The sequence below is a fragment of the Muntiacus reevesi genome, chromosome 20 (assembly GCF_963930625.1).
Source record: "Muntiacus reevesi chromosome 20, mMunRee1.1, whole genome shotgun sequence".
Lineage (NCBI taxonomy): Eukaryota > Metazoa > Chordata > Mammalia > Artiodactyla > Cervidae > Muntiacus > Muntiacus reevesi.
The window spans coordinates 41,530,044-41,536,043 of NC_089268.1; the positions used below are offsets into that span (position 1 = coordinate 41,530,044).

At 40.7% G+C, this 6,000-nt stretch overlaps 1 non-coding gene across 1 annotated transcript; it reads left to right on the forward strand.

Annotated features, from left to right (window-relative positions):
- The first annotated feature begins 637 nt into the window (after positions 1-637).
- LOC136151960 (U6 spliceosomal RNA) lies at positions 638-744 on the forward strand. The gene has a single exon (XR_010660122.1). It is a non-coding gene; the product is annotated as a U6 spliceosomal RNA (small nuclear RNA).
- The last annotated feature ends 5,256 nt before the right edge of the window (positions 745-6,000 follow it).

The window sequence follows — 6,000 nt, forward strand, 5'->3', positions numbered from 1 at the left end:
GGTTATGAAATTGAATCATCAGATAAGACTGAAGAGAAGGATTTCTTAAAACAAAACAAAGCTAAAAATAGGAAAAACAGCACTTGGGGTGGGGGTAGAAATCATGATGACCAAGAAGAAAAAGAACACTGGCTTCTATTAGCATGTCCAGGAAATAGGGGACCTTAATCATTTCCTCTCTTTCTCTGTCTCTCCCTGGTTTTTCTTTCCTCATTTCTTCGTTGAGTAGAGATATAGAGAGCAGATTAGTTAGGAATGAGAAGGCTGAGCTTGCTGGTGCCTGGGTGAGAAAGCAGATTATGTTCAAAGACCTGGTTAGGGAGTAAAAAGCCCACAGTAGAACTGCTTCCTAGAGGATCCCACCATCTGGCAATGCTATGAAACGTCTGGAGCCGGTTTCAAGCCCCAGCTGGGTCTAACTCCAAAATAAGCCTGCACACCCGGGCCTGGGGGTGGTAACTGTATTGGATTGAGCTGTGACTGGCAGTTCCGGATTAGCCAGAGAAGTGCTACATTTTACTTGTGTCTGCTCTCTTATGCTCTCCATTAGCTATCACCTCTTAAAGATGGTGTTAAAATTAACCAGCAAAGTAAAAGGATTGGTTGCAGGAAGGTAGATTTTAAAGATACTAATAGAGTGCTCGCTTTGGCAGCACATATACTAAAATTGGAACGATACAGAGAAGATTAGCATGGCCCCTGCGCAAGGATGACATGCAAATTTGTGAAACGTTCCATATTTTTGACTTTTGGACTCTGTGGGAGAAGGTGAGGGTGGGATGTTTCGAGAGAACAGCATGAATATTATCTATAGTGAAACAGATCACCAGCCCAGGTGGGATGCATGAGACAAATGCTCGGGCCTGGTGCACTGGGAAGACCCAGAGGAATCGGGTGGAGAGGGAGGTGGGAGAGGGGATCGGGATGGGGAATACATGTAACTCCATGGCTGATTCATGTCAATGTATGACAAAACCCACTGCAATGTTGTGAAGTAATTAGCCTCCAACTAATAAAAATAAATGGAAAAAAACAAAAACAAACACACACACACAAAAAAAGAAAGAAAATCCCCAGAGAAGGAAATGGCAAAATAAAATACTAATAGAAACCATAGCTTAAATGGCTGTTCAGATACACCCAACATCCACACCTTTTCTTTCTGTCACAGGTACGAAGCTAAAGACAGAGCACTAGATAAGATTTGTAAGATGCGATACGATGGTTCTCTGGCTTCAAAATATTTCTTCTGGCTGAGCATGAGGTTTGATCTGGCTGGCTGGGTACCTCCCCGTGTGCATTCCTTTCTAAACACTGCACACACCGCTGCAGAGATCCTGTGCTGGGCCAAAGGAAAGGCCCTTCTCCCTCTTTACCTCTCAAACGTTCGTTTGTAAGGGCACAGAGTGACTGCCTAAAAAGCTGTCTTTACCCTCTCACACATTATTCAAGCTAATTTTTCTATCAGCAATGCTTTATCGAGCACAAGCGTGTTAAACTGTGTGGAGTGAGCTGAAATCTCTCATTTGAAATGTTAGACTTGTGAAATTCAGGAGTAGTTTAATTTGATGTTTGCCTGCCATCAAAGTAGAGCGTCTCATTTCCAAACCTGGCTGTCTGAAGATTGGAAGAAGGAGAGGAGAAGCAACGCCCATATTACAGACTCTGGAACATATAAAATGGCATTGTCTTAACTAGCAGGTGGTTTAAATGGTTTTTTCCCCTAGTTGTGAGAGTAGTTTATGTTTATGGTGGTCTCCTTAGAAAAGACTGAAAGGTACAAGGGAAGAACGAAGTACCTGTATTTTATCAGGCATTTCCAGTTAGTGTTGATGTTTTACTTTTGTACTTTGCATGCAATGTGCTCTAAATTTTGATTGTTGCATAATCAAATACTGCATATGAAGTTCTGGAGAAAGATCAAGAGACACTTGTGGTGGGGAGTTTCAAATCTAAATCTAGTGTTATGAATATTAGGAAAATTATAAATAATTATAAGTGGCTCAAATGGTAAAGAATCTGCCTGAAATGTGGGAGACCTGGGTTTGATCCCTGGGTGGGGAAGATCCCCTGGAGCAGGGCATGGCTACCCACTCCAGTATTCTTGCCTGGGAAATTCCATGGACAGAGGAGCCCGGTGGGCTACAGTCAATGGAGTGGCAAAGAGTTAGATATAATTGAGCGACTGACACTTTCACTTTCATAAACAGAAAGAATAACCTCCACAAAAAATTCCAATTATTACTCTTTCTCAGCTTTCTTCTTTTAAAAAAGTTTTTCTGAAATATTACCCTTTCTTCTGTTTTCCTTCTTACTCCTAATATACCCGGAAATGCATGTATCATTTTGTTGAGAGATGCTTAGAACTGGGAAATAATTTCCAATTTGGCAAGTTTTGTGTAACAACAAAAATAGTTTGTTCATTCTTTGGATACCTGTCTTTTATTTATGGAGATGATCAATGATTAGGCAACTGCTTCTCAAGTCTGGTGATATGCAAGGGCTGATCCACCCACAATAAGGTATATAGCCATTCTGATCTTGATTGAGTGGGTAAGTAGATGCCAGGGATGTAGTTGGGAGCCATGGAACAGAGAACAGATCCAGTGTGCCTGAGGCTCATACTCACAAACCTGCCCTAACTGGTAGGTGTTCCAACCAGCTGATCTGTAATGACACCCCTCTTCCTGGCCCTTCACACCGTGTCTGGACATGACCTTCTGTGAAAAAAAAAAAAAAGGTAGCTGACATGATATATTGTGTGGATGGGTTTGACACAGAACTTGGTGGGGGTGAAAGTGAAAGTGTAAGTCACTCAGTCGTGCCCAACTCTTTGTGACCCAGTGGACTATAGCCCACCAGGCTCCTCTGTCCATGGGGATTTTCCAGGCAAGAATACTGGAGAGGGTCACCATGCCCTCCTCCAGGGAATTTTCCCACCCCAGTGATTGAACCCAGGTCTCCCACTTTGCAATCGGATTCTTTACTGTCTGAGCCACCAGGGAAGCCCATTCTTTTCATGACTAAAAATTATTTATCATAGATAGACTGCCCAAGGCAAGTGCTAGATTTCAGCATTGTGATATAGACTGAGAATAAGCAACATCAAATTTCCAGGTGTTTTGAGAATAATAAAATCCCCTTCTTCCTTTTCTAGCGCCAGTCAATAAGAGGTCTTTCTCAGATTATAGTTGTTTTTAACCAGCTTCAAATATACATAGATTTTTTAAAAATCCCATCTAGCTGTGAAAATGGCCACTTGAAAAATGGCAAGTTTTAAATATAAGGCAGGGTATACAATGAGATAATATGGGCAAAAATACTTAGAAAAAAAAAGTGATATTCAAATATACAGTGGTAAAAATGATAGTATTCCTTTAAATTACTCACCAGTATTCTGTGCCTTTATCATCTATTTGATGTCCTGCTGTGTAAATCAGCTCTCTTAGGGGACAATTCTTGCTGTTGGATGACTGGCAGGATTTGCTGCTCCTGGTGATATATATATAATAGTAAGACTAGTTATCTCATTTCTTACTATAAATGCAAAATCATCTTTCACCATTAGGATTTTAGTGTATGTCATGAAAAGGAAAACACATATTATCAGTAATTAAATGACTTATTTACAAAACAGAAACAGGATGACAGAGAATGAACTTCTGGTTGTTGAGGGGGTGGTGGTGGTGGGAAAGATGGAGGGAAAGGATAGTTAGGGAGTTTGGGATGGATGTGTACACACTGTTGTATTTGAAATGGATAACCACCAAGGACCTACTGTATAGCACAGGGAACTCTGCTCAATGTTATATGGCAGCCAGGATGGGAGGGGAGTTTGAGGGAGAATGGAGACATGACTGTGTATGCTAAATCCCTTCATTGTTCACCTGAATCTATGACAACATTGTTAATTAGATTTACCCCAATACAAAATAAAAAGCTTTGGAAAAAACACTATCCTAAGTGTTTATGGTGGTGCCTTGCAATATTTATATAATGTTAATAAGACCATGTTAAACATGTTTTAAGTTTTAAAAGCTATCTTTCATTACTTAAATTTTTTACTTGACATAATTTTCAACTTACAGGAAAGAATAATACAATGATTTCCAAACAATTTCATACCAGATCCTCAAATATTGATCACACTGCTTTATTCTTCTTTCTCTTTGTGTATGTAATCTTTTCCTGAACTATTGGAGGGTAAGTTGCATACATGATGCTACCTTTAACCCTAAATACTTCAAGGATAAGTATTAATTGAAATGAATAGCCACATAGTCCCAAATTAGGATATTATCTTGCAGAATCACACACAATTATCATAATTGGCAAATTAATATTGATGTGATACTATTATCTAATACCCAGGCCTTATTCATATCTCACCACTTTTTCCATCAGTGTCTTTTATAGCAAAAGAAAAACCCGGGGTTGTTTTTTGCATTCATTTGTCACTCTACCCATTTTTGATCTGAAATACTTCATCAGCTTTTACTTGTCTTTTATGACATTGGTATTTTGAAGAGCATAGATCTTGTAGATGATGCCTGAAGTTGAGAATAATCATTTTAAAAGTAAAAGCAAAGATAACGCAATGTAACACACTTATTCCAAAGAAGGGTAAAAGGTTTACTGAAGGCCAGACCTTCTTTTTAATGCCCCTCACACACTTTTAGGTTTTCTAAATCAATTGTCGTCATAGACAGTGCTTTCAGACATAGATCTTATTTGAAGGTCATAAAAAGAAAAGACTGACATGTGCCTTTAATTGTCGTGATCAAATTCCAATTAGATGGGTTAATAGCTTTGTGAGGGGTTGGCCATCCCTTGCCAGACTAACCTTCATTTCGAGGTTTTTCAGAACTATAAAGCCTTCACTGGATGCTGTTATCAAAAGAAATCAGACTATGAAAAAGGGTTCAGTGTTCACCAGGGCCTCCCTCATCATTGGGTCTATTCAGTTCCTGTGGCCTGCCTACCAGTTTCAGTAACCGTTTCACATTTCCTAATAACGAGACTCCGGTCACTTGATGACATTGCGTCCTGCCCTGCAGCTCTCCTGCTGGCACTCCTGTTTTCAGCTCTCCTTCCCGTCGTTGTGGCAATGGAAAATGAGTGTCACATCCACCTGGGAGAAGGAAAAGTATGCACGCGCCAAGTGGCACATAGCAGGCAAGTCCTGTGTGAATGGTTTATCACACCTCAGTCCAGTCTAGCCCTTAGGTGCTTCACCTTCAAGGTACTCTCAACTTCTGTCTGCATGTTTCACCCCAGGGGAAGATTCTCCTGCAGGCCTCTGAGGGTGACCAACAACTGGGGGCTCAGCATCCGCCATATTCAGCAAAAATTAACAGGCGAACAAAAAGCAGACAGAATCTGTCCGGGTAGCAGGGCCTTACTACCCCTCCCTCCTTACTTCACTGCTGAGTAAAGTGTAAGAAGCACTGGGGAGGGACTTCCCTGGTGGTCCAGTGGTTAAGAATCTGCCTGCCAATGCAGGGGACATGGGTTCAATCCCTGGTCCAGGAGGGTTCCACGTGCCTCAAGGCAACTAAGTCCATAAGTCACAACCACTGAAGCCTGAATGCTCCAGAGCCCGTTCCCCACAAGAGAAGCCACCATGACGAGGAGCCACTGCTCTCTGCAACTAGAGAAAAGCCCCCCCCACCCCGTGCAGCCATGAAGACCTAGCCCTGCCAAAAACATACATACATAAATAAGGAACCCATGGGGTAATATAACTAGAACGTAAAATACACACCCAATCTACAAACTGAAATAACCTCGAAGGAAATATACCAAAGTGTTGGCTGCAATTGTTTCAGTTAGCAAGAATGTATAAAAAGAAATGTGAAAGAACCACCTAGTTTTCTTTAGTTTAGAACTTTATATAAATGAGTCGCCACTGTTTTTGTTATCTAAAAATAGTGTTAGAAATAGTTTTGTAGTTCCTCAGCATTACTCAAAATACTAATGAGGTATTTTAAACTAACCAAA